This window comes from Furipterus horrens, unplaced genomic scaffold, assembly GCF_987537825.1.
Source record: "Furipterus horrens unplaced genomic scaffold, mFurHor1.1.pri manual_scaffold_6, whole genome shotgun sequence".
NCBI lineage: Eukaryota > Metazoa > Chordata > Mammalia > Chiroptera > Furipteridae > Furipterus > Furipterus horrens.
The window spans coordinates 17,840,926-17,868,732 of record NW_028327176.1 but is presented as its reverse complement, the minus strand read 5'-3'; the positions used below and the strand labels follow the sequence as shown (position 1 = coordinate 17,868,732).

Below are 27,807 nucleotides of genomic sequence, written 5' to 3'. Positions count from 1 at the left end.
CTGAGTGAACTGCTGTCATGCAAACAGCAGGGGAACCTCTAATATTATTTACATAGCATTTTAGTCTAATTATGTATCAGTTTCTTCTTGGTACAAGCCTCTCTATAAATATAGAACCCAAGACACAGAAAAAGAAAACAATGTTTAGGGTCACATGGAGTCGGAGGTGGAACACAGATCAGTGCATCTAGATACGGCCTCTATTTAGTTCCACAATCCTTTCTACTCACCTTTCACCCTCCTACCAAGAACAAGAAGTTATTTGTGCTGAGCATTATTAAGTGAAGCAAGCCAATTTCACTGGTTTTTCAGCTTGGATTTTCGTGGGCTCAGAGGAAACTGGTACTAGTCTTTGAGGCTGGAGTTTACTTGTAGATTTCCTCTAAAAGTAAACCTCGCTGTAAAGAGAAGAGTGCCAGAGTATTCCAGAATGCTGCCAATGTCCTGGGTCTCTGGGACTCCTTGGTGGCCCTTAGGACCACAACACTCCATGGTTAACTCAGGTATCATGAGGAGGCAGGAGAAACAGCAGAAATGTGAACTCCTGCTGTCACCTACTGCAGGATGAGGACTCTTCTCAGAAGCCTCTTCTGTTGTGAGTCCATTTCTTTCAGCTGCACACCATGCTGAGTGTCAAGCAGAATGTCTCCTTCGTGGGTCCCCCAGGCCCCCCGCACTGGTACTGCAGTGTCACGAAGACTGCTGCAGCCTGTGGGAAGGTGGCTCCAGCCTGCTGTGTGTCTCTCTGGTGGTCAGCCACCCGCTCATCAAGGAGAAGAAGGAATGGCATAGAGATCAGAGGGAGAAGGGGGGCGACTGGCGAGAAGAAAAGAAAGACTGAGAAGACTGTAACAGAGAGGTAGGTGACGCATTTTGAAAGAACCAGGGCGAGCCAACGAGAAAAGGAGAAAAGGTGAAAAGGTCTCACCAAGAGAGTTGGCCTACAGAGGCACCTGTGCTGACTGTCCCACGCCCTGTGATGGACCAGGACAAATAGCCTAATCCTCCCAGGGACGTTCAAGCATGGTCAAACACAGGGTTTCAAGGGAAAGAAAAGCAGGAAGTCCGTTGGTTTCAGGTCCTCGGGAAAGAAATGGGCTGGCATCTGACTCATCCTATTCTGCTCCCGGCACCCAGCACTTACAGAAGCTGTCAGATGAGGTCAGCTCACCATCATTGGTGAAAGACTCCAATTTGGTGGCATAGGGGGCCAGAAGCTTTATCAACATTATTCTTTCCTTTTCTCAGCACAACTTGAGGTGGATAGAATTGCATTCTTTTACAATAAGTAATTTTATGGACAGAAAAAAAAAATGAAGGACAGAGTAGGGACAGACATTCAAAAGATATCTAAGAAAAACAAACGAACGAACATTGTCCTCCTTGATCCATCATGAGACACATGGTGTGACAGAAAGCACATGGGCTTTGGCATCAGAAAGATGCCCTGCCTTTGCCATTCTGTGACCTTGAACAATTGCTTTAACATCTCTGATGCTCAGTTTTTTGTCTACACAATGGGGAATAATAAATACCTCCCATGCAGGATTTGTGTAAGAATGGGCAGTGACATGCACATGGTACCTGGCATTTGGCAGGTCAATAACTCTGAGCTGTTATTTTTCTACTATCTGTTAGCTCCCACCAGCAGCATGAGAACCAACTTCTCCAGGGAGCATAGTTTCTAGAAGTTCCACCTCCCTAGTTTTATTTGTTCTGAGTATTTTAGAAAGGTACCAAGAATATTTGGTTGAAGCAATTTCTTTTTAAGTCCAGATAGGTGAATAACTGATTCAGGGTCATGACTAATGTAAACTGGTGGCAGAGGTGAGACAGGCACACCTGGCTTCCTAGGCCATCCCCCTCATTTGCCTGCCTGCCTGTGTACTGGTGATCCTAATAATCCCTGAACACAGTCAAGTGCATATTTGCTGCCAGATTGATAGCGGGATGGCATGTCTTAGTGATAACTCTTCAGAAGAAAAGATACGGGCAACCTAGATGGACTGGAGGTCTTCCCTCCTTTTTCCTCCCCTCTCTCTCTACCACCTCAGGTCAAGGTACAAGGCAGACAAACCATCTCTTGGGTGCCAACAGGGGCAGCAGAGAGACTTCTGCTCACAGTGTACTGATGGCTCCCACCGGCTTCTGCGTGAGCTTTTCCTGCTTCCTGGGAGGAAGGAGTAGCAGGGACTGGCCACTGTGAGAGGCTTTGTCCGTGGGAGGCTGTCCAACGGCTGGGTGGGAAGTCATCTCCCAGTGAGAAGGCTCGAAACTGGCCAGAACCTCAGGGACAGCTGAGCTATTAACAGAAAGTAAATCATGTCTGAGGCCTTGAAAGTCCCATGTAGTAGAGAGGATATTTCTGTAGACTTTGAAGCACATCTTGAAAGACTTGCGGAAAGAAGGAAGGGAGAGTAAGTCTCATCCTGGGCTGTTTACTAGAGGTGGAATCTGGATTGTGGGTAACCCCTCTTTCTTCAGGGCTCTGGAAGTAGATGTCAGGAGAGCAGGGTGTTTAAAATGAAAGGAGAGAAAATGCCTGAGGCCAACCCTGGGCCTGATCTTGCCTCAGGGCTGAGTTCCACCACAGGCCTCCCTCTCCCTTCAGTCACTAGCAAGAAGAGAGGCAGAAATGGGTGAAAATGAGGGGAAACCTCTGTTTCTTACAAAAAAGCGATCTCTTTTCATGTCCAGGTAAGACTTTGTCTTCTAGAAAACTGGGTACTTGGGTACTCATTGGGGCAGAATTTATTTCCTGATGCCAGCTCAGAGGGTCCAGATGGTCTGTCCTTTTTCATCTGGGCATGGAGGCCTTCGTGTCGGCCAGATGTTTTCAAGGCTGTGACAGAGCATCCTACCAAGTCTAGGACAGAGGCCACCTTGACCGCTCCCCAGGAGGACTTCCTGTGTGCATGTGAAAGGGCAGGTCAGCCCACCATGGGGATGGCCGGGCTGCTTCCTGAGCCAGGACTCCCTGGAGTTCCAGGCCGTCTCTTCTCCCATAAGGATGCCCTGATGATCACCTCATGCTCAGTTTCCCTCCTCTTGCTCACATAAGTTGCCAGGTTCAGGGCCTGCAGGTGAGAGGAAGGCTGCTTGCCCCCTCCTCCTCTTTTTCACACACATCCTCACTCTCACGCCTGCAGGATCTCCACTCTTGACTGACTCTATCGGCCCAGCCTCATTTCCTTCCACGGCAGGGCCCTGGAGCCCAGCGTCGGGCTGGTGTGCACTCTAAAAATAACTGTGTCCGAGGTGATGAATGGCAAGGCATTTGCTCTCCTTTTCCTGCCTGTGCGTCGGGGCCTGAATCATGTTGGGAAATGACATTCTGTTAACACAAGCACTTTTGTTTCCTCCCATGCTCTCTCACCATCCGGTGGGGGCCCTGGTAAGGGCTGGCTTTCAATTTTTAAAGCCTCCCTGGGGGTCCATTCAATACCCTTATCCGTGGATGTTAAGGGAAGCTGTAGACAGAAACGATGCATCTTGGGACTCCCCAGGGGAGGCTAAGGGTGGGCTGAGGCACTGACAGGTCCCTACCCAGACTCACCAAAAGAGGTCCGGAGCACCAGGCCCCCAGGCCAGCAATGCCCCCAGGGTTGGCGCCTGCCTCTGCTCAGCACCTGGCTCAAGTAGCCCCTCGGGGAGTGACTATGGAGAGGGAAGTGAAAGAGACCCAGACAGCTGATTGCATAGCCACCTGCTTCCATCAGAGAGTGGCTCTAGTGCCACCTGCTATCCAGCTTGCTGGGGAGTAGACTTCTCAGCAATAGAGGGGAAGCATTTTGGGAAACATTTTAACATTTTCCAAATTAAAGAAAGTGTGACTTCTTCTGACCTTGTTCTAAGTTCTGGGAGGCCAAGGATCCTGCTCAGCTTATCTTTGAATCCCCATGAGCCCCAACCTTGGTGCCTGGCTCAGAATAGGTATTTAGTAAGTTTTTAAATTTGTTTTGTTTTGTTTAAAAGAAATAGATAGCACCTAGGGGGTCTCAATGGTTCATTTACCTTTGAAAGAACAAAGGGTTGGACTTCTGGTATCTAGAGATTTGGGCAAAGCCCAGATGCTAGGCCTTGAGAAAGATAATTTCTTATAGACTGTCCTTCAGCTTTGAGTCCATCCCAACTCAAGGCCACTTGGGAGCCCATGATTCTCCAAAGCAAAGGATTTGACAGCTCATCTCCCTCAAACAGAAACCAGCTCCTTATCAGAAGCCTTTCTTTTCGTTTCTAATTCTCACGTCTAGTTTCCTGCTTGGATCTGTATGGGGTCTTGGTTTAAGGCAGCGGTTCTCAACCTGTAGGTCACAACCCCTTTGGGGGTCGAACGACCCTTTCACAAGGGTCCATCCCATAAGACCGTTGGAAAACACATATATAATTCATATTGTTTTTGTGATTAATCACTATGCTTTAATTATGTTCAATTTGTAACAATGAAAATACATCCTGCATATCAGATATTTACATTACGATTCATAACAGTAGCAAAATTACAGTTATGAAGTAGCAACAAAAATAATTTTATGGTTGGGAGTCACCACAACATGAGGAACTGTATTAAAGGGTAACGGCATTAGGAAGGTTGAGAATCACTGGTTTAAGGGAACCTGTTTTAAATGACCTTTCTAACCTTCATTGAACAGATCCTCTTCACCTTTAACGGGTTCTCAAGCCAAATGACAGACGCTTTGGGCTTAAGCAGTGAAACCATAATCGGAAGCCCAGGAAATCCACATTTCTTGGTTCCGAGAGAGTTTCATTGTTCATTGTTGGACTAGAATAGAATGTAAGCTGCACTCACACATGTGTTACCCATAGACCCACATGTGGTCATCCCTCCCATCTGTGTGTCTGGAAATGCTCGAGGAGGCTGGAAATGGGTCTTAGCAGCTGCCTGCATGCTCTCCTGCTCCCTGTGCATCTGCACACCCCCCATCTTTTCTCAGAATTACAGACATGCCTGTCCTGAAATGAGGAGAGGAACATGTGGGCCTGACACCAAAAGCACACACCCCTGAGAAGGCCATTGCTGGCGGTGGAGGATAGCAGCAGACTGGCTCACACTAGCCAGCAGAGGCCAACACACACTGTGAGCCCAGTGGGCACAGATATGCTACGTACAGCAGGAGAAGACACAGCCAGGTAGGCAAGGGGCTGATATGGGAGGATCTTCAGGGCAGAGAGACAGGCAGACACCACGGGAGACTCTCGGATTCCAAAAATGGGGGCATAGACACACACACTCTCTGGGTGCCAGAAATTGATGGAGGACTGGAGGGAATTGGGGCTAGGGAAGGAGGAGAGCTCCAGCTGAGGCTCTATCACCAGCTCTCGGGGTGACCTTAAGTATCCTCGTTGGTAAAATGAGACAGGATGGGTCTCTAATTCTGCAAGGCTGACACAACACACCTTTCTATTCACAGATGTGGATGGAATCTGTCAACAGAAAGAAAAGAACAGCTTCTGTGGCTCCCCAAGTTGGAGGTGGGTTGGTCCAGGTGGATCCTACAGAGAAGTCTTCCCTCTGCCCTTTCAGCTTGTTGACTCTTTCTCCATAACCCTTTGTAATGGGTCCAAGTGCTTTTTCTTAAGGTGCTTGGGCTCTACTTTAGTCGCCCTGTTAAATTCCACCTAACACCTCCTTCTCAGGCCTCCTTCCTTTCCTTTCTTTTCCTCCTCTCCCAGCTGCCCTTAGACTGGCTTTCTCCCTCTGACCTCCCTGGCTGCAGAGTGATTGGGAATCCTTCTTCCAGGTTCTCTGGGCCCTTGGTAGAGGTCAGAATGTCCCCATGCCACCTGAACAGTGTTCTTCTCCAGTCTCCCACTCACAAGCATTCCTTTAGAGGTGTGTTCCTAGTTTGGGGCCTCTCTTCCCCAAGTCAGAGTCTCTGAGGGTCTCTGTGCTCCTGCTTGCTCTCCCAACTTTCCCTGTGGCCATTCCCTCAAGGCCTTTGCTGAATCTACTCACTCCCAATATTTCTTGGTTGAGCACATAACTCTTGGTAGCTCTGTCTTCTTGGTCTTGCCCCTTCTCTAAGACTTTGATTTTCTATTTTTACTCTAGTTCTTACACTAATGGTCAGAGGTAATATAGAAAGGTATCGCCAAGGACAAAAAGATCATTTACACCTGAACACCCCCCCTCCCCCAGCAAACCCCAGTTATCTTGCTTGAGACAGGGTCACCATGCAAATTCCAAAGGGCCAGGGAAGCTTAGCCCCTGTAGGTTAAGAAGGCTAACAGAGCCCAGGGGTGCAGAGTGGAGCCAAAACTCATCTTCAGGGTGTCTTTACAGAGGTGACCAGACAGCTCCAGCACTGCTGAATGCAATGCATTTGCACACAGTACATTCTCAGTTCTGCCAGATCCTCTCTCTCTCTGTTTGTAGGAGTCACTCCCTGGCTGAGGGCTAACTGCTCGGGAGGCTTTTGATCTGTATGTGAAAGAGTAACCAAAATCAATCCAAAAGTCAGCCCAGTCAGCTAGCTCTCTCCTTTTCTTCTCTGTTTCTACATAACATCCAAATAGCCCTCTTCGGATGGGTGCCGGCAAGTAACTACTCTAAAATGAAAGGGCAAGGACATCTTTTCAGAAGAAAGTTTTTAAACATGGGCCCTGTAACGTAACCTTTCCCTCTCTGTGCGGTAGGCTTTCTAGGGTAGCCTATCTGCTATCCTAGTTTCCTTGCTGTAAGGATAAATGAAAGGCCAAGTGAGTGTGAGAGCACCTCCTGGGCTGGAGCTGGGGCTGGGGCTAGTTACCTGACAAGTCATTTATTCCAGAGCACAGCCCGGCTGCTTGCCAGGTCCTCCAGGGTAAGCCCAGCCAAGGAGAAATCCGCGCAAGGTGGATGCGTCCCAGCATGAGTCCTCTGCTTCCCAGCCAGGGCCTTCCAGCACCTCGTGGATGTGCACAATTAGTAATGCTTTTGAGGACGATGATTTGGTCTCATGGAAAAAGGAGAACGGGCCCAAGATAGTGTCTGGTAAACTTTGACATTCTACCCCAAAGTGATCTTACACTCATGTAGAATCACTAAACAGCTGTGTGATCATATTACAGAATCTTCCTCAAGAGCCAACTTGTCATGGGATCCATCCCCAAATTCCAAATTTTCTCAAACAAAAGGGGCCCTGATGTGGAAGGAGCTGCAGTCGGCCAGATGGGAGACACGTGGATATTGCCAAGACTAGGAGCACCCTTTCAGATGTTTTGGCCCAATCCTCCTCATTTTGTACATGAACACACACACACACAAACACACCAAAAAGCTGAGCTCAAAAAACAAACAAACGAAAAACCAAATCCGAGGTCCAAATAGAAGAGAGAATTTCACCCAGTAGAAGAGCTAAGACAAGAGAATGGGACTCTTGAACCACAGAATCCCTAGGCCAAGGTGCCCACCCATCTGTTAGGGTTGCACAACCCTCCTTGAGCCCATTCCTTGATGAACCTCTATGGTGAGATTCTAGGCCAGAGGGGCAGCAATGAAGATGTATTGATAGAATCTACCAAGAGGAGAAATCTGCCAAGAGGAGGAAGTGGTGGTGGCAAAGTTCAGGTTTTACTAAGACATAAATAAAAAGTTACACAAGATGAAGCAAGTCAATAGGTCTGTGACATTACTAAACACATGTACAATTGAGGTCTTTTTAGAGGATCACATGAGAAAGAGCAAATAATGGTAGTCATTCAACATTAAGCATCTACTTTGTGTAGGACATTGTGTTAGTGCTACAAGGGACCAGCAAGGTAAGTGTGGCGGAGAGTAGCAGTTCCAAGAGCTAGTCTGGTGTCTGTCAATGACAATGTTTTTACAGGTACACGCATGTGCACATGTGCATTAAGGAATGGAGTATCTCATAAATTTATTTTCTTTATTCTGAGATCATGTCCTGTATTTCTGGGCTGTTGTTGGCACAGCTTTCTCAATTTTAAACACTATCCTCCCAATAAAATGTTGGCAACCTAATCAGGGTTCTTTCAAGTGTTTTTGAAACTATAGTGTTTGATGAAATCCAAAAGTCTGGTAGCCATGGATGTGGTTGAAAGAGCATGGGCTCTAAGGACAGACGGATGTGGGTTCAAATTAGGATTCAGCTATTATTAACTATGTGACCTCGGGAAAACTTCTTAACGTTCAGAATTCATGTTTCCTACCTGGGACACAAAAAGCCCTCAGATTAGTGGGGACTTCCTGTGGAAGTCCTCACAAATATTTCCCATCTCTTAGGCATAGTTCATGCATTTGTACATGCACATGTGCACCTACATTGTACGAGGTGCTGTGTGGGAAACAGGAGACCTTTAATAGCCTTTGCTCTCAAGGAGCTAAAAATGTTGCTGGTAGAACAGTCTACCTCACCAGAAATCATGGGGGAGGCATAAAATCTAGCATATCTTTCTTCGTCCCCTGAACAGTTTCTTAGGTTTGGTAACAGTGACAGAATTTTCAGATATTGCCTTACCCAGTTCACATTATATTGTTTTTTCCATGGCTGGTTTCAGTTTATACTAAGGTTCCCTCAAAACTCATAAAGTTCTCTTTAAAACCTCATAAAATTTCACCTGTGGATGTTTATGGCCCACAGGATGTGAGCTATGTCCGTTTGGTTTTGATAGATTTACCATTATTACACTTGGGCCCCCCCATTTTTCCACCGGCATGGTGAAGATGGCTGCCTCTCAACTGAGCACAGGGGGGCTCTCTCTTTTATCCCCCAGTGAGCTTGGCTTATGGGCAATGATTCTTACTCCCAGACTTCTGAAGTCCAGCAGTTGGTTCCAGCTCTGGGCTGTAGGTGTTCTCCATGAAAGTCACTCCACGCTCATTTCAGTCTCCTCAGGCTCCTCCCAGATGCCATTCCCAGGAATCCACCCACAAGAGTTTGCCAGTCTGAACAGGGAGAAGCATTTGAGAGCAGACAAGGATATTAAAGATGTTCCTGCTAAAGTCAAGGGCAATTCTCAAATGCATAAAAACAATCCAAAGTAGTTCCTTTTTCTGTTGACCCAAATTCATCTCCCTGGGACATTCACCCATTGACTTTAGTCCTGTAGGATAGTCCTATAAATATTTACAGAAAGACATCGTGTCTGTCCTTTAAACTCATTTTTTCCATGCCAAATGCCACCCCATGCCATTGAATCTGATTTTAAGGACATGGTTTCCAGGCTCCTTGCCATCCTGGTTGGTCCCCTTTGAGGTTCCCATTGGGATGTGTCTGAATCACGCTGGAGTTAAGAAGCTTCTTTATGAGTAGATATCAGACTGCCTTGCTCAAGATCCTTGTTCCCAGGATGAAGGAAGTTACTTCAGGGGTAGCCAGATAGAGCTCCAGACCAGAGAATCTATTGCAATTTGAGGCCACAGAGTCAGAATCCAGAACCAAGTACAGAGATGTTTACTGGGATCAGGAGGGAGAGGTCACTGTAACTGAAGGCAACTCAAATTCCTAAGTCTCCTGCCCTGGGGTATGTGGGTCTGGGATAAGATTGACATGTAAGAGGCTCAGGGAAGAGGCTGGAGAAGCAGTCCAAGTCAAGAATTACTTGGGGGATTATTTCATAATGTATATAAATAGTAAATCACTAGGATGTACACATGAAACAAATAGAAGACTGTATGTCAATTACACATCAACAAAAAAATAAAATAAAATAAAATCCTAGTAAAGGAAAAGTGAACTGGGATAATCACAGTGGGTCCAGGGGTCTCACTGAGGAAAACCTGAACATTTTAATCCTAATTCTGGCTGCTCAGAGGACTTGTGCCATTTCCCCCATTATGCTTTTTTATTTTGAATGTTTTTGACAGTTGAGAGCAATATAAAAAATACTACTATAAACATAAAATAAAAATAGATTCAAAATTTGAAAAAAATGGTTATTTAACTCTAAGCTTCAACAGAATGTTGACCTATCCCTTGTCTGTATTATTGCCTAGAAGGACAGATACCAAACCTGCCCTATCTTAAGCACAAAGGGAACTTATTGGCTCATATAACTCCAAGGTACTGGGGCCAAGGGCAGCTCCTGCTTCAGAAACTGTTGGATCCAAGTGACTAAGTTGATGTTCCTCTCAGGCACATGTTTCTAAGGGGTAGTTTCTAATAGCTTTGGTTCACTTCCTCCCAGCTTCATATTCAGCTGAAAATGAGCTTATGTTTCCTAAGAATTCTAATAAAAAGTCCCAGAATTGGGTCATGTGCTTATTTCCAGAGCTCAGAGATGGATATCTAACCATGGGAGGCAGAGGATGATAGAGGGAAAGGAGATCCTGGGGAAGCACACATGGGAGGTGTCCACTACCCTGACTCACTTCAGGTTAGCTCTGGATTTGGGGATACCAAGCCTGGGGTGGAGGAATGGGAAGAGTAATGAGTTGAGGGTGTCTGCCACCTGGAAGACCTCCTCTTTGTCAAAAGTCTGCCCAGCACTTCAAACATGGTTCAGCCAGTGAGGGGCATAAAGGGATGATCTCCACATTGCTGGCCCTGTCCTTTAATGAAAGCCCCAGCCTGGAATGCACATGACCGCCTGAAGCTTCAGTACAACTGCTGGGCATTCAGGCAATGCCTTTGGAACCTCTGCACATAAATCGTCATTAAGGCACTTGGTCCCCATCTGTTCTCAGTTGAGGTGTTGTATATTCAAGATCTAGCTTTTAGTTCTATCCCTTTCCAACTTCAGGGGACATTTTCTGGGATGAAAAAAGAACACTTAGAGCAATCTTGCCTCTCTTCATTTTTTTCTTCCTCTGGAAATAATCACAACAAAGCCTCACCATAATTTTAAAATCCAAAGCTTGGCTGGGCTCAGTAAGCCAGGGTCTAACTTGGACTTGGACATCAATGCCAGCCTGAACTCAGCTCAGCCTGGATTCTTGCTGAGTTGTTTATCTTTCCCTGATCTTAGTCTTAACACTCTCTTGTGAAGGCTTTTCGGGAGAGGGGCACTCCTCAGAGCTGGGACTTCTGGAGAGGCTGCGTGACTTCATCCTTCCTGACCCCTGGCATCCTGCTTTCTTCTTTTTGGACAAGAATCTTATCCTTCCCTGTCCTCCCTTTCAACTCTCCCACTCTTGGAGCTGGAAACTTTCCTGACAAAGTCAAGTCATAGGTGACAAATCATATATAGGTCACATTCCCATGTCTCCTCCTCCTCTTGGCTACCCTTAGGCTAGAGAATCTGGAAAACGTCAAATGACTCAGAAAGTGAGCTGAATGGGTTCTTCATGCTTCACATTTAGTGCCAGGGAGCAGAGCAGTGGCTGATGCAAGAATTGGACACAGTAGGAGTTGAGCAAAAAAGATAAAAAGAACCCAACCGTAGCTAAGTACCCCTACACAAATTACTTAGGAAAAGCACTCAGGGGAGACTCATACATGGCTGTGGATCTTCAGTTGCTGCTGGAAGCCAGGCAAGGCAGGGCTCTCTGCCTGCAAGATGTGCTCAAAGTTTACAAAAGTCCCCTCTCTGTGCCCAAGGCCACTGAAAAAGAGAGTGATGACATCAGGCAATTGGAGCAGCTGGAATTGGGTTCAGCAAAATCTTAGGGTATGGACAAATGTCACTTATCGCATCCACCAATGACAAGCATGGGAGGAAAGGCCCCCATGGAACAGTGACTTGTATTCGTACTGTTCTTCAGCACATTCAACAGGCTGTGTGCCCCTGAGCAGTGGTAGCAGCCTACAGGCACGCAGCCCCCTGTCAATGCAGAAGACCCACTAAGTCCCTGCTGGCTCCACTTTCTCCCAGGACCACCTCTTCACCCCCATATCATATCTCTCCAGTCCACTGATCTTTCCAGGATCTTGCTCCATCCGGCTCCCTCTCAGTTCCCAATGCAGGGGGCCTCCTCTGGTTTCTCTGGGTAAGTGTCTAAAATGGGATGATCTGGTATCCCCATGCTCTTCCCAGTCAATGTCTCTTTATACATTTTTGAAAAAGTTTATTGATTTGAGAGAAAGAGAAGGAGGGAGAGAGAGAGAAACATTGATTTGTTGTTTTACCTATTTGTTGATCTACCCGCAACCTTGGCACAGAGGGGCAACGCTCTGATCACCTGAGCTACCCAGCCAGAGCTATCTGTTTTATTTTTTCAGGGAGCCCCCTTTGATGTCATGAGCCTTTTCTTTTTTCAATACAACCCTCTTTGTATACATTTTTAAAAATTAGTTTTCAAGATTTTAAAATTTGGAAGTAAAAAATAAGCAGTGGCTTTTTCCCCCTTTGCCTTTCTATTTGAACAATCCTAATTATCCCCAAAATGACATAGATGTCTGGAGGAGAATTAAGCCTGAGAAAGTGTAGACAAGAAAAGCGCAAAGATTGATATTTCACTATGTGACTACATTTCATTCGCATTGGTTCCTTGCAGCCAAATAATTCGGTCACAGAAAACAGACCTCCACAAATAATCTTTCTTTTTTCAATAACAATTTAGTTGATATATTTTCCATATACCATACAATTCACTCATATAAAGTGCACAGTTTGATGGTTTATAAAAATTATATTCATACTTTTTATTCTGAGTAATATTTTTCTTAAAATAATTACTCACAACTAGCAAATGGCTTAGATATGTAGCATCCTCACATTAAATGTCTTAAACGTATAATTAATATGCAGTTTTAATATCTGCTAAATTGAGAGTGACTTCGATATAGTCATGATTTGCCACAATGTCCTTAACTCTAATGCCTGGACTGACCATGTTCTAGTCTGTTGTGCTGTTACAATCTGCATTGATGCTCATCAAAAAATTCCTAGCTTACCTAGTCCAAAGGGATGCCAGGGTGGGGTGATTTACCAGTATTGTCCAATAATCCATGCTTTGAAGACTGTATAAGTGCATTCTATTTTAAATAAAAGCAAAATCTTTGTGCTTTGGGAGAGTAGATACTGGAACAATGGTGATTTTTTAAATTCTACATAAGTCCAACTCATAAAATCCATTCCAGGTATGTTTGTGGGTACCAGTACCACATCTGTTCCACTCTGGGTTAGGGGTAAAAGGAACTTATATTCATTAATTAGCCCAGCCTTTCACACAGATTGCATTCACAAGAAGATTCTTCCTATAGGGGAGAACCAGATGAAGTAACTGAGTTCAAAGTTGCCCAGCTAGTAAGTGGCAAAGCTGGAGGTTTTAATGCACGTCTATATAAATCTAGAATCATTCTGTTCATAGCTCTTTTCCTGCCTCAGGTTGCCTCTGAGAGCCAAACATAAGATGGAAACTATTCTAGAAAAGTTTCTGAACTTAAATTCTGAATTTCTCTGCCTTTTGGGAAACCCCTTAGAGGGAAGCTATGCCATAGGCTGGTGTTCTCAGAATGTGGTTTTCCAGTCACTGGTTTATCCGTTGTGGCCGCAGGTTGACCATCTGGAGGCTTGTAAGCTTTTGCCATGGGCCCCCCTCAAAAGAAACAGATGACATGGCCAGAGCAGGTTTGCTAGTAAACCTAAAGCTGCCAGACCCCTCAAGGCCTGGTCCCCAATTTTGCCTTTGTAACTTTGTAACCTTGACCTTAGAGAGCAACCCCCCAAAGGCATAAGCTGCAGCCTCTGCCAAACCTGCACCCACCCCATCTAGAATGTCTCCCTTCTTCTCTCTCACAGGCATGACTTCTCCCTCCCTTTTTCCTGAGGCTATCCATTCTTTCCTAAGTGCCCCTTTAAATGCCAGGTTCCTTGGTTCCGAGTGGCCCCTTCATCAGTCACTTTAATTGTCATCTTCTGCACCTCAAAGCAGTTTTCCCCAGGAAGGTAGACTGGGTGTCTGGGGTCTCCAACAGTGTTCAAACGTTTCAGGAAACCAAGGGAAGAAGCACATTTATCTGTCATCAGACCTCAAAGGTCAAGTGAAATGTCAACTGGCATTGTACCAGGCTCAATTGTACCTGTTCACATGGTGACACTGAGTGCTTTGTGCTCATCAGAAGCCTGACTGGCAAACACATTCATCTATGATTAATAAGAACATGGAGAAACAAAGTCATCTTAATGGGTCATTAAAAAAAAAATCCTCTGATTGCTTGGAGACCAAATCTTTCCAAAGCAAATGTTTCGGGACAGGCACTTGGAGGTGAAAATACTGGGAATCACTCCTTTAAACATTCCGTCCCCAGAAGGATTCACCTTTATAAGAGCAGAGCAGACCCTGGAGCCAGGAGGGAGCAGTTTGAAGACACTGGGGTAGATCGAGCAGAAAACATGTCCAATGCCGGAACTCCCAAACTGGGGCTCCCAGAAGGCTCTCCTGGGGAGACAGATGGCTTTTTAAGAAAGCTATCACTGAAAGGCCCCTGCAAATATCTTTCTGCAACCCTGGCCTCTGATAGCACCCTCAAGGTGGCAGGAGCAGCTGTCTTTGTGTGGCATCTGGTACAAGAGTAGTTCATCTTTTGAAAAACCCTACATCTTAGCCTATCTCTCAGCCCCACATTATCTACTCTGAAAATGGTAACTGGGCAAAAGAAAAGAAAAAGAAGAAAAACAGAGGAGCAGAGTAAGAAAGAGTACAATGAAAAACAAAGGAGAAAGTGAAGGGAGGAAAGTAAAAGAGGGAAAGGGCGTTAGATGAGAAAAAAGAAAAGAAAAAAAAGCGTATGACCAGTGACACCTGAAAAATAGTGAGGTCTGTGAGAGAGACAGGGCCACACAGCAAATCGTATCTCTTAGAAACCCCCAGGAAAGGAAAGGGTGCCTTCCCTGCAATTGTAAGATTCCTCCTCCACCCCAAGGCCCCTGGGTATCCTCCCACTTCCCCAACAACACAGGGTGGTAGCTTTGGGGAGTCCTCGGAGAGAGATGACTTAAGTCTTTCAGGATTGCAATGGGATTTTGCAAACCCCAAACAACGCATAACAGAGCAATTGCTCAACTGATTCCTCAAATACCACCACCTGGGGTAAACGCGGGCCAGCTGTTACACAGCTGCACCACATCAGCACTCAGCGCCAGAGGTGGAGAGGAGCTGTAATTCAACAAGATAAAGAGGAGCCTCAAGGCAAGACCATGCTCAGTGAGAGCGGCCACAGAGCCCGGGGGAGCCTTAGCTCAGCCCATTGGCCGGGCTTCTCCTTCTCCTTTTATTATAAATACACTCATATAAAAATAAGTACCACTCTACTTTTGTATAACACTTTATAATTTAAGCATTTCCCATGCATTATCTATTTGGATCCTCTAGCATTTAAAATTGTTTAAAAATTAGCGAAATGTTAAATGTGTTTATAGTTTTTCCTACCCAACTCGCATATTTTCCTACAAACATTGTCTATCACTTTCTTATAAATGCAGCACATGCAAAAAAAAGGAAAAAAATTCCTCTGACCTTTTTTTCCGTCTTTTCTAAAGCAGCCTTTCCTCCTCTGGCCAGTTCTCTTGACGCCATAATTGTAGGGTTTTTTTGCAGTTTTGCTTTCCTGTCTACATCTCCAAGATTGTAATCCTTTGTTCCCTTTCCCCACTTACCTTCAGAAAGAGATTTGTTCTTTGTACCTGCAGCCTCCCCTTACACCTCCTCCAGCGTTAGATTAGCCACCTGTTTTTAAATTCTTTGATGACAGGAGGATCATCAGAGGCACAAAGTTAGAGACTGTGGAATCACTTCCTTCCTCCCTATCTCCCCTCCTTATCTCTTCTCCCAGGGGGTTCTGCCCCTAAATATTATATTGTCTTGAATCCAGCTCTTCCCTAACTAGCTGGGCAACCTTGGGAAAGTTACTTAACCTCTCTGAGCTTCCATTTCCTTAACTTTAAAATCAGGATACTTGTAGAACCGACCTCATAAGTTTATGGTAAAGACTTAAAGAGGTAACGGCGCCTGAGTATTACAGAGCCTTGTACCTGGCATGGTGCGGGGCCCCAAATGTCAGTTCCTAAGCTCCCCATCCCACTTTTGTAACAGAGCATGGGCCGTCCCCAGAGTCCCCACAGGGCCTGGTTTTGAGGGTGGGGAAGGGAGATAGTATAGCTTTTAAGGTACCTTTCATATCTATGGCAGATTGGTGACTAGATAATAGCTGTGCTGCAGCCCAGGGAAAAAGGGCGGTTGATAGGCTTAAGGTACTTTTCATAACAACAATGTATGATGCTCCAGGTCAGCATTTAAAATAAGAGCAGGCAGCCGTAATAGGAGAGGGAAGCTACACAAGGGGTGGACGAAAGTCAGCTAGGAGGTCTGGGGTGTAAGGGGGAAGCCACGTGGTTTGCAGAGAGAGTCCACCACGAGGTCTGGAGTAAGAAAGAGGAGACCCACTGGGAAACCTGCCTGGAGAACATGGCGGCAAAGCTGATGAGGCTGGAATTGCGGGGACCTGCCTAACCAAGCGTCGATTGGTCGGAGATGCCTGAAATGCTGAAGTGTGACTGGGAATGCTGAGCCATGGACTTCTGTGTTTCTGAAAGATGGTATCTCTGACTGATGTATCCTGAAAGTGGCCTGGTTTGGCAGGGGGAAGCAGGACTAAGTGTTTGGGGTGTTTTAAAGGGAGGGGGACATAACAGTAGAGACCTGCTGTTATTCTGAGTCTGTAAAACTTTTAAATAACCCCCCTTTCCTTTTCCACCAAACGTTTGTATTGGGAGTCTCGCTTTCTGGCGGCGGGCAGTCGGACCCCACAGCTGTTCCAGAATAGCATAGGCTGGGGCTCTGTAACACTTTCACCTCTTTCCTCACCAACTAGGAGTGCAATTTCTCCAAACGATAAGAACACATGCCTATGGAATCCAAGACCTACGTTTAATTCCAGCTTTTCCCTCCTTGGACGTTCATTCTAGTCTCATTTTGCATGTGCATTAAATAGGGACAATAAAAATCTTCTGTACTCATCAATCAACGTGGCTGTGGGAATCAAACAAAAGTGTGTAAAAGTGCCTTCTAAACTGAAAGGTGCTCTTGTCAACACAATTATTAAGATATCCCGAGATAGTACTGTTTTGTCCTACTTCTTAAATTTTCCTATAGCTTCCTAAGGGGTTTTAAAAAAACAATAGCTGTAAAATGCAAAAATAAAATACCCCCCTTAATCATTTTTAAGTGTACAACTCAATAGTGTTAAGTATATTCACAAGTTCGTGCAACCAATCTCCTGAACTTTTATTTTGCAGTTGAGTACAGTCCTTGTATAAGAGCAGGGATATTAACATTTTTAAAAAGTGAGTAACTATCTCCTAAGAACACGTTCCCTTGAAGCACTTAGGGATGGGTGGGGAGTTGTCTGTTTGAGCAGGGAAGAACTTAGGTGATTTGGGCTTGAGAACATTCTGTTCAGCCAGAAGCTGTGAGTTTTAGAAGACAAGAAGCTCTCCTCTCATGCAGAAGTTAATCTCAGGAGAAGATGCTCTTTGGAAGATGGCCAATGGTACCCTTGTGAGAGAGAATAGGCCCAAGAAATGAGTGTAGAACAATGGTTCAGCAGAGCAATCATGGGACTGACCAACTCCTGGATGTAGTTCAGAAAAATTGGACCAAGAGGAGGTTGAGTTGTGGATAACACTAGAGTAGTGCATACTCATTAAGCTGTGACAGCCACACGAATCCATGCTTTAGCAATTCATTTTGATAATTATTGTATTTTTGAGTATTTGGGGAATGGAGATTGGGTTTATTTTTCCCAAATATTCTTGGCCTTCTCTGTGGGTTCCATTTGAAAAATGTCAATTGTTTTTCTCTTCGCAAAGAGAAAAAGTCATGGTCTAAAGATACTCACGGTGCTGCTCCTGACCCTCCCCTGGTAGGGAAGGAGGGAGAAGCCAGTGAGCTGGAGCAGAGAAGTGGAAATTCAAAGGGTAGGAAGACTGCAGAGATTCTGTGTCCATCATGAGTTTTCATCAACTCTCCCTCCTTGAACCATTGATTTCCTTCGCAATATCATTTCCTTTTCTACACCGTTTTAAATTAACGGCACTTCGCTGCACTCATTGATCATTTCACCATTTTTCTGTCCCTCGCTACATTTGTAGGAAATCGTGTGGTCTTCAGCAGTGAGGTTACACACTCAGGAGCGTGTCCCCGTCACCAGCCTGATGCTACTGCTTCCCTGAGCAGCGATGTCTGGGTGATCATTTGCAGGACCGTCCCGTGAGTGGCTCTCAGGAGGCAGACGACATTCTGGACCTCTCCCTCCTGTGCACCACACTCCATCCTTCTCTTTGTCCTCTGAGATACTGATGGGTATTGTCCTTTTCCTTCATTAACCTTCTCTATATTTATTCATCTCCAAGACCCTGTTTATGAAGACTTTCCTCATTTGTTCTGTGATTTTTGCTATTTCTGCTTCCCTTTCTTCACCTTTACAGGAGGGGGGGAAAATACTCTGCGTTGATCATTCCTGAGCAAGGGGAGAGCTATTCTGTTATTTAAAGACCTTGCCTTGATGCCTCCCCTTTGGCATTTTTGTGGGTATTTTTAACATGTCCTACTTCTTCGTGGCATCTGGAGAAAAGGGTCTTCTCTCTCCTTAACGATTGCTTTTATAGTTCGAAATTCTTCCTGTTCCAATAGAAACTTGCATATTTTCTATTTGGTCTTTTTAGGTTTGTAGGATTTTGAGAATTCTGTTTTGATCAGGTGGGAGAATCTTGGTCATTACACCACTTTTATGAGCCAGGTGAGTTTAGGTCAATCACTTAGCTCTGTGCACCTCTGTTTCTTCACTCACAAAGATAAATAGACTTTACCAAAGGGCAAAATGATGGGAAACACAATTTCTCAGCATCTTTACTGCTTTAACACATGGACTTCTATGATCAGAAGAGGTGGCTTTTATTCTGTAATAACCTTTATTTCATGCATATTCTGTTTTTTTATTAGCCTATTTCCCTTGTACTTTTAGTAAGTTTTTTCAGATGATTAAAATAATAAAGTTTGTGTAGCACCTTACAGTTTTCAAATATCTTTCATGTGCAATATCTAGCTTTGTTCTATTGCTAGCACATGTAACTAATAAACCTTAAATACTGCATCCTTAAAAATTGTTACATCAATGTATGATCATGATATGCTTTCTTTCTGTTACTCCACTTTCCCCCATAACATTATATGAGGGACTCATTGCAAAATTAATGTGTGTAGCTTTAGTTAATCTTTTTAATGGTTGCATAATATTCAGCTGTATGGCTGTACCATAATATATCTAATCATTCTCATAACAATGAGATCATTAGGTTATTTTTATTTTTTGTTTGTGACTATATATATATATATGTATATATATATATATATATATTCATGCAAATTTTATTTAATATATTTTCCTAGAGATAGAATTATTGCTTCTAGGATAGACTCACTCTTTGTGTAACAGCAATGAGCCCTACATCTTTGCAACCATATGTTACTTTTTGTTTTTAACATTTGACTCTATTCCTTCTCTTCATGACAACTGAATTCCTCTCTCTACATTTAAAATATGGCATTGGGACTTCTGGCCAAGATGGAGGCGTAGACAGACATGCTGCATCTCCCTCTACAACTAAGAAGGAATACAATTACCTCAAAACTAGAAACAGGCAAAAGTTTCAGAAAATCAAACTGCATGGAAGTCCGCCAAACAAAGATACAAAGAAGAAATGCTCATCCAGACAGGTAGGAGGGGCAGAGCCAGGGTGGAGAGGATGCAGTGTGGTGGTGGTGGTAGTGGCAGCAGCGGCAGCAGCGGCAGGCCGGTGGAAAGTGCAGTTACATGTTTTACAAAGTCAGAAGGGACACCTGGGGAGGGTTCCCAGCTCCTCATCTGACCTCGCTCACAGTCCCAGCACTGGGGAAAATCAAGCCTCATTGCTTCTGATTGTGCAAACCAGTGGGGGTTGGGGTGGAGGCAGAAACTGCTGGTCTCTCAGCAGAGTCCGCTTGTTTAAAGGGCCCCCACAGTCCTAGAACATCCGCAGACCCACCCACTCTGGGAACAATGGCCAGCGCAACAGCTAGAGGGGTGCCAGTCTGGTGCAGAAGTGGGAGAAGTGCCTGGAAAAGGGGTGAGTGCTGGGCAAGCAGCATTGTTCCTTCTCAGACCCCTCCCCCACATACAGCGCCACAACGTGGTGAAACGGATCGCCCTGTACTGACAAAACCCTAAGTCTTCACCCCTTACAATGTAACAGGATTGACAGCTCTACCTGGGACACGGAGGCAAACAAACACAGGAGCCCATCAGAATGAGGAGACAGAGAAGTATGGCCCAAAAGGGGAAACAGATCAAGGTTCCAGTGGGAGAACTAAGCAATGAGGAGATAGCCAACCTAACAGATGAGGAGATAGACAACCTAACAGGTACAGAATTCAAAACACTGGTGATAAAGTTGTTCACAGGCTTGACAGATATGCTTGAGTACGGCAAACGCATAAGAGAAGAAGTGAAGGCTATGCTAAGTGAAACAAAGGAAAATCCACACAAAACCAATGGTGAAGGGAAGGAAACTAGGGTTCAGATCAATGATTTGGAACATAAGGAAGAAAAAAATAGTCAACCAGTGCAGAATGAGGAAGCAAAATTGGAAAAAATGAGGAAAACTTCCCAAATTTTGCAAAGGAGATGGACATACAGGTCCGGGAAGCATGGAGGGTCCTGGGCGAGCTGGACCCTGAGGGGACCACACCAGGATGCATCATGATTGAGATGCCAAAAGTGAAAGATAAAGAGAGAGTTCTGGGGGCAGCAAGAGAGGTGGAGAGTTGCCTACAGGGGGCTGCCTATAAGACTATCAGCTGATTTCTCAGAGGACACTTTGCAGGCAGGAAGGGACTGGCAAGCAGTATTCAATGGGATGAAAGGCAACCTGCAACCAGGACTATTCTATCCAGCAAAGCTATCATTTGGAATGGAAGGGCAGATGAAGTGCTTCCCAGACAAGGTAAAGCTAAAGGAGTTCATGAACACCAAGCAATTATTATATGAAATGTCAAAGTGACTTACTTAAGAAAAAGATCAAAACTATGAACACTAAAATGACAACAAACTCACAACTCTCAACAACTGAATCTAAAAAATAAAAACAAAACCCAACTAAGCAAACCAGAATAGGAACAGAATCATAGCTATGGGGGTCATTTGGAGGGTTATCAGCTGGGAGGGGGGAGGTAAAATGGGGATATGGTGCAGGGAATAAGAAGCATAATTGGTTGGTACAAAATAGACAGGGGGAAGTTAAGAATAATATAGGAAAGCGTGAAGCCAAAGAACTTATATGCATGATCCATGAACATGAACTAAGTGGGTGGGATTGCTGGAGGGAAAGGGGGTAGTGGGCAGAGGAGAGCAAAGGGGAAGAAATAAAAATTGGAATTACTAAAACAATAATCAATAAAATATACTTAAAAAAACAAGAAAAAACCTAAAAATAAATAAATAAATGAAATACTGCATTGTGCTAAATTATATATGTTTTTCCTTTGATTCAAAAATTCTCATTCTGGAAATTTATCATATAGAAATAGTTAAGGATGAGCACCTAAATTAGCTATAATTGTTTTTTAAGTTATGAACATTATTACTGAGTACCTATGATGTGCCAAGCATTGCATAAAGCGTTTTAAGTATATTATTTTACTTAATTCTAATAATAGGTTTTGGTGTTGGTAATATTATTAAACTCATCTCATAAATGAAGAAACTGAGCCTTAAAGAGATTAACTTCCCAAAGATATGCCGTCCATATGCAGGGAATCTGGGAGTTGAAGCTAGATTGTCAGTAGGTCATGTAAGTTTAACCACTGCACAAGCCTCTATAACACAGTATGCAGTAAAGAAATGTGGGAAATAGCTATCCCACGATAAAGGAACGGTTGCCTAAATATGACTTATCTATCCAGAATGTTATGTAACCATTAAAATTGTATTGCCCAAATGTATTTATTGTCACCTATATGACAAAATATTCTTCACATGTTGGTTATGTAAAAAGATGTATTACAAAATGGTATTATGATGATCCCATATCTGTTTTTTAAAAAAGATGAGTGAACCCAGTTCCTTTTATATGCATAGAAGGTTTAAAAGAAGAGTTGAAGATTATCTTTGGGTGCATAGGACTAAAAGTATTTTTAAACATTATCTTTTTGACTTGTTCATTTCTTCTGATTTTTTTCCCCATAAAGATTACATATTACTTTTGTAATACAATTAAAACTAAGGCTTTTAAAATAATAAAAAGATCCAATTTTGCCAAATAAGTTTGATATTATTGAAATGGGCTTGAATTTCTAAGAAATTTATTTCACCTATTTGACATTCAGGTATTATCCATAAACTGACATAAATAATCAACCTTTCCCTTTCCCTTTTTTGGGGAGGCAGCGGTCATTAACACGTGCAAGCCTGTTCTTTTACTTTCTCTTTCCCTTTTATTCTTTCACTTTCTCTTTCGCATTCATTCATCTTTCCACAGCTTTTGAAAATCCAGATTCCTCTTAGGGCCCTACTTCTACTTTTGGAGACACTGGGCTCCGATACACCTTTGGCCTATCGCCCCTGTCTCCTGATCCTTCACTTTTCAGGAAACTAATTCCAATAACTGCACATTCTTAAGTAGAGCTTTATAGTTTAAAATGCTTTCACATGCATAATCTTATTTGATTTTGCCAGTAGGTCTTTATAGAAAATTGGAAGAAAAAAAAAAAAACCTTATAAAACCCATTTTACAGAAGAGAAGACTGAGCTTCACCAAGTTTGACCTCACTGAACCACACATCTAGCAAGTGGCAATGCTAGGAGCAAAACCTAGGTTTCCTGACTCCAAGCCCAGTACTCTTTCTTTCTACCATCCTATAACACCTCTGAATAGTTATCAAAGGCCACCAGATAGATAACAACTATTCCCCAGATTGGAAGACTTCTATCCTCACTGGGCGAGCAGATCCTTTCAACATCAGATGGGACCCAGGCAGTGCTACCAATGAAGGTATCATTGTGTTAATAGGCCACCCTTATCCCAGACACAGAGCAGGCACAGAGCTATCCATGGTCCTGAGATCACTTGTCCTGAGCCCACACTGACCCCCAGGGCTCTTGCCTGTCCGACTTGTTCATTACTTGGCGATTATTGCAACACTTACTCTTTTGAGTATCACTGACTATTCTGACTCATGTTGTTTATATTTCACTTCTTGGTTAGCATTTCAGAAGGTCTCAGGATGAGCAGTGTCTATGGGTCCAGAGTTCCATACATGCTCCATAACAACTTTTCTCTATATGACTGCTATACTTGATTCCAGGAGTAAACCCAGCTCCTTGGTAAATAATGAATTTCACTATTCACCTTAAGCCTTGAAAAATGAAAATCAATCTGCATCTATTTTTTTCTTTATACCTTTCTGCATATTTATGCTATTTGTTCCATGTGTATCTGCTTTCCATCTTGTTTTACCAATATTGTGTTAATGTCTTTTTTCCCTTCAGGTCTTTTTGTTTTTTAATGGCCTTGTGTGTCTCTTCCTTTCTTCTCAGCCTTTCTACAATGCTTTACTTCTATTGCCACTTCCTACTTCTGGGATTTTGGTTCCAGCAAGTTAACCAATACGCTTCTTAGTGTTAATTTGTCTTATCTGGCTTAGTGTTTCTCAAAAAATGGCTCAGAGTCTGTCTGAATCAAAATCCTTTGTGGCTATGAGTAACATTTAGATTTCTGGGTTCCATCTATGACTGATTCTTTTTGCTTTTGGTCTGGGGCCCTTCTTCTGGTTTCCCTTCTTATGGACTGGGAAATTTCTGTCTCCAGTAAAGCCCTGGCCAGCAATGAGAAAGTGGATCTGAGCTCTTCCTTTCCAAGACCCCACACCTCATTCTTATCAGTGACTATCTGTTCTGCTGCCCTCTGCCCCCTACTGGACTGTGGATGGTTTGTGATAACACTATGCTCTCGAATCTGTCTCTTCCTGCTTCTCCCTCCTTGTCATCTTCTTTGTCCTTCACCTTAACCCCACTTTTCTTTATTCTTAGTCTTGGGTAACCTGCTTGAATTGCTCTGGGGTTTCCTAAAGCTCTAGCATCTAGTTTGAATAGTTCCAGTATTCCTACAGTATTTCCTCACTCCTTTTTTGTCATTTCTATGGGACACGTGTTTTTATTGTAGAAGGTACCATTTACAAGGCAAAGCTAGTTTGGTTCTAAGGATAAAGCTGGGAAAGAAGTGAAATATATATACGTGTGTGTATGTACATATATACACATATGTATATATACACATATATATTTAGATAAATATAGATAGTATAGGTATAGAAACTGAGCTGAGATCTGGAAAAGTTACATACAAGGCCAGTGACAGAGATGATACTGGAAAGATGCTCTGAAAATGTTTATAAAGCAATTCAATTCCACAAATACTTCTTGAGTCCCTACTATCAGCAAAGCACTGAATCAGTCATTAGAGATACAAGATGGAGAAAAACTGCTCTCTCTGGTTTTGTGAAGTTTTCAGTGGTTAAGAGGATGTTAAGAAATGGTCAAATAACAGTACCAGATGCTATGTGCGATGATTCAAGCTCTAAAACATTTACTCATGAAATATGAGGGCTTAGAGGAAGGAAAGAATGCTTGAATGCTTTTTACTAGGAGGTAAGGAGGACTGGCAGAGGGAGAGATCCTTGGGCATGTGGAGTTTGAAGTAGGCATGGAAAATCATGTAGAATTTCCAGTGGGATTACATTGCATGTCTGGAGAACACCCTGGGTGTGTGAGGTTTAGGAACTTTAGAGAGATAACTTCAGACTACATCATGTAAGGCCTTCAATGTCAAACTAACTTGGAGGTGGAGAATTCTACATCTCATATCCTTAGACCAGGCTGCCTTCACACATGCGTGGGGTAAATACAGAATCCTAAGTATCATTTTGCAAATAATAGCACAGATTTGGGCATGTGAAATGGAGATCTTGACCAAATGGAAGATGAGGCAAGCACAAGAGTCCCTGAGCAAGGTGGTGGCAGCTACTCTGAGCACCCAGTGGGAAACAGACACAGCTGCCCTGGAGAGGGCAGCCCTCCATCTCAGAAAGAAACTGCCACTTGGTGTCCAGGACTTGGGCTGGCTTTCTGAGGAGTGCCCTGAGTCTGAAATACAGCATTGATAGCCCGAATCATGGAGTCTTGGTTGTGTCTTCTACATTGTGATAATGATAAATAAAAATCCCTATCAGTGACTCAAGTCACTTGGGCAGTGAAATGGGAAAATGTGGGAAAAGGTGATGTTTAAGTATAAGGCAAAGAACGGACTTTTCTAAAGCATGTATTAGCAGCATGTGGCTAAAAATAGCCACCTGTTCCAGGTTGAATTCCAAATTGGAAGAGCCCTTCACATACCAGATTCAAAAAGCATCTGTCGCATGGTAGCCATGGCAACAGGCATCCCTGAATAACTGTAGAGAGATGCCTTTGGAATGGGGCTGGTAAAGAATGTTGACAGGACATTCTCTGGATAAGGGGTGAACCTTTCTGCTCCTCCCTCCCCTGAGTTGAAGCCTCATCTTTCTCTCCTCCTTTCTGGCTCTTCTAATTTTTCACAGTCATTGGTTCTTGTTTTCTCTGAGAAGATATCTTCCAGAGTTGGTAGCTTTACAAAGGGCTGGACTGGGGGAGGAGATAGAGAGTAGCGTCAGACATCCCACTGACGTGTGGAGAAGGTTTGGGAAGTCAAGCTGCTTGGGTGAGCCTTGGGAACTTCTGGAGGACAGAGTAGCTCAGAAGCTAATGTACACTGTATTATTTTGCTGTTTGCATATTTCTTTTGATCCCCTTAAAATATATTTGTCACTTCATGGGGACAATGTTTAATGCTGTGGATCTTCTTGTTTCTATGCTTTTTAGTTTTTGTAAATTCCTTGGAGGCAGGTAGCCCTTTTTTAGGTCCCCACACAACATCAGAGCACTTCTCTACCCTGTCATTGTAGCTTGTGCGACCCAGCAGCATGGGGTTCTCTTAGGGCTCAGGATGCCCACCCCAAAGCTGTATTCAACTCTCCACCTGTCAACTCCCAGGATCCCAAATCCTGACAAATGCTTGAAATGTATTAAATAGGACTCTCTTGTACAGGTTCTCCTGGAAGACAGTTGTAAACTACGACTAGACTAATCCAAATCATTGTGCACAATAAACACTCTGAAGTGTATGCAGAAATGTAAATGACTAAAGATGCTTGGGATGACTTTGGTGATGAAGGCATAAGTGTGAGGATGAAAAATAGCCAGACTGTCCTGACTGTGTTCTCCAGGTGATGACAGCCTGAATAAGGGAAACATTTGGGCCCTGGAGAGAGGATTAAGATCAGGTTACTAGTCAGGTAAGGAGCCGGCATGTATTTTCTGAGACCAAGTCAGGAGTTCTGGTGATGGTCATGAGATCCTCACTAGACAAAATATGAAAACTATGTAGGTTCTTCTAGGAAACGCTCATCACAAGCGTAACTCTAGATCCTGGCTATTAGGGTCGCTAAGGGTCTGTTTCCCCTCTTGCCTCCCTGAAGAAAATAACATATTTATTGAGCACCTACACCTATGTGTCCTTCACAGTGCATGAAACTCTAGGCTTGACTGGCATGGGACCCTTCACTCATTCACTCATTCTACAAATCTCTCCTGAGGGCTACTGGGTGCTGGGTGCTACATGGCCCCTGCTCTCATGGACTTCAACGCTTGAACAAGAACGGAACATTGTTCTTATGGTTATGATGGTTCTTGACCATAAAGATGATCATTCCAGCTAGGACAAGAGGCCCAGGGCAGCACGGTTTAGTACATGAGTATATTAACTATATATTTTTTATTTTCTCTATTCTTGATGCTCTGGCTTGTAGAATCCTGTGGACCCTGGAGAGGAGCCACCCAGGGCTGGCTATTGCCTGGAGATAGCAAATGATCCCCTGTGTGTGCCTTTTTATGCAAACCAACCAATCCAGAGCCCAGACCTGCCAATGGCCTCCTTTACGGAGCTCTCACAGATCGAGCAGCTTCTCACAGCTTGAGTGGCTATTCCAGCCATATCACTCCAGGCCAGGAACCAGGCAACTAGTGGCAGTGGCTAATCTGGTGGGGGAGGGGAGGGGAGCTGCATCAACATCATTGTTAGTGGCTCCATATTATCCCACTGTGTGGCTATACTAAAATATATTTATCTATTTCCCTGTTACTGTACCTGTCATTTGCTTCCAAATTTTATTTAGATACTATTGTGATGAGCAACCCTGTGCATAAAGTTTTTTATTTTTTTTGTAAATTTGAGATTATACAGTCCAAAAACTGGCCCAAAGGGTAGCAATGATGGATGAAACCCGAAATAGCTTATACCAATACTTCCTCTCCTACTTGCAGTCCCTGCTCCCATGCCCGCCTCAGCAACCGAAGCCACGAGTGGAGCTCCACCCTGAGGATATGAACATGTTTAAGTTACTGTCGTATGCCTCCTATGGCACTGAGCATGGTGATCTGGAGCTGGCAGCCCAGTTTGTCAATCAGCTGAAAGGGGAGTCCAGACGAGTGGCACAGGACTGGCTGAAGGAAGCCCAGGCGACTCCAGAAACTAAACAGAGAGCGGAGACCCTGCCAGCATACGCCAGCGCTGTAGGAATAGGAACCACTCAAGTGCAGCAAGCGTGAGGCCGAGGAAGAGTTTTGTCACGTCCTAGTTCATGTCAAAGGAAATCAGCGGTAATACATGAAGGGTTTGTAGCACGGTGTCAGAATTGTCTAGAAAGGAGCCAGTTACAAATGCTGCTCTAAATGTGAACACCTGTTGCATATTATGGTATTTCCACCGCTATCATGTCGGTAAACTGCAGGAGTACTTTCT

At 44.0% G+C, this 27,807-nt stretch overlaps 2 long non-coding RNA genes across 3 annotated transcripts; both read left to right on the top strand.

Annotated features, from left to right (window-relative positions):
* The first annotated feature begins 242 nt into the window (after nt 1-242).
* On the top strand, nt 243-18,796 carry LOC150005786 (uncharacterized). Its single transcript, XR_016511705.1, has 3 exons — nt 243-859; nt 17,992-18,202; nt 18,565-18,796. It is a non-coding gene; the product is annotated as an uncharacterized LOC150005786 (long non-coding RNA).
* A 502-nt stretch (nt 18,797-19,298) lies between these two features.
* Nucleotides 19,299-27,758, top strand: LOC150005785 (uncharacterized). 2 transcript variants are annotated; one of them, XR_016511703.1, is made up of 4 exons: nt 19,299-19,615; nt 20,131-20,299; nt 26,056-26,302; nt 27,330-27,758. It is a non-coding gene; the product is annotated as an uncharacterized LOC150005785 (long non-coding RNA). The 2 variants fall into 2 exon arrangements; XR_016511704.1 differs by lacking the exon at nt 20,131-20,299.
* Nucleotides 27,759-27,807: the final 49 nt, after the last annotated feature.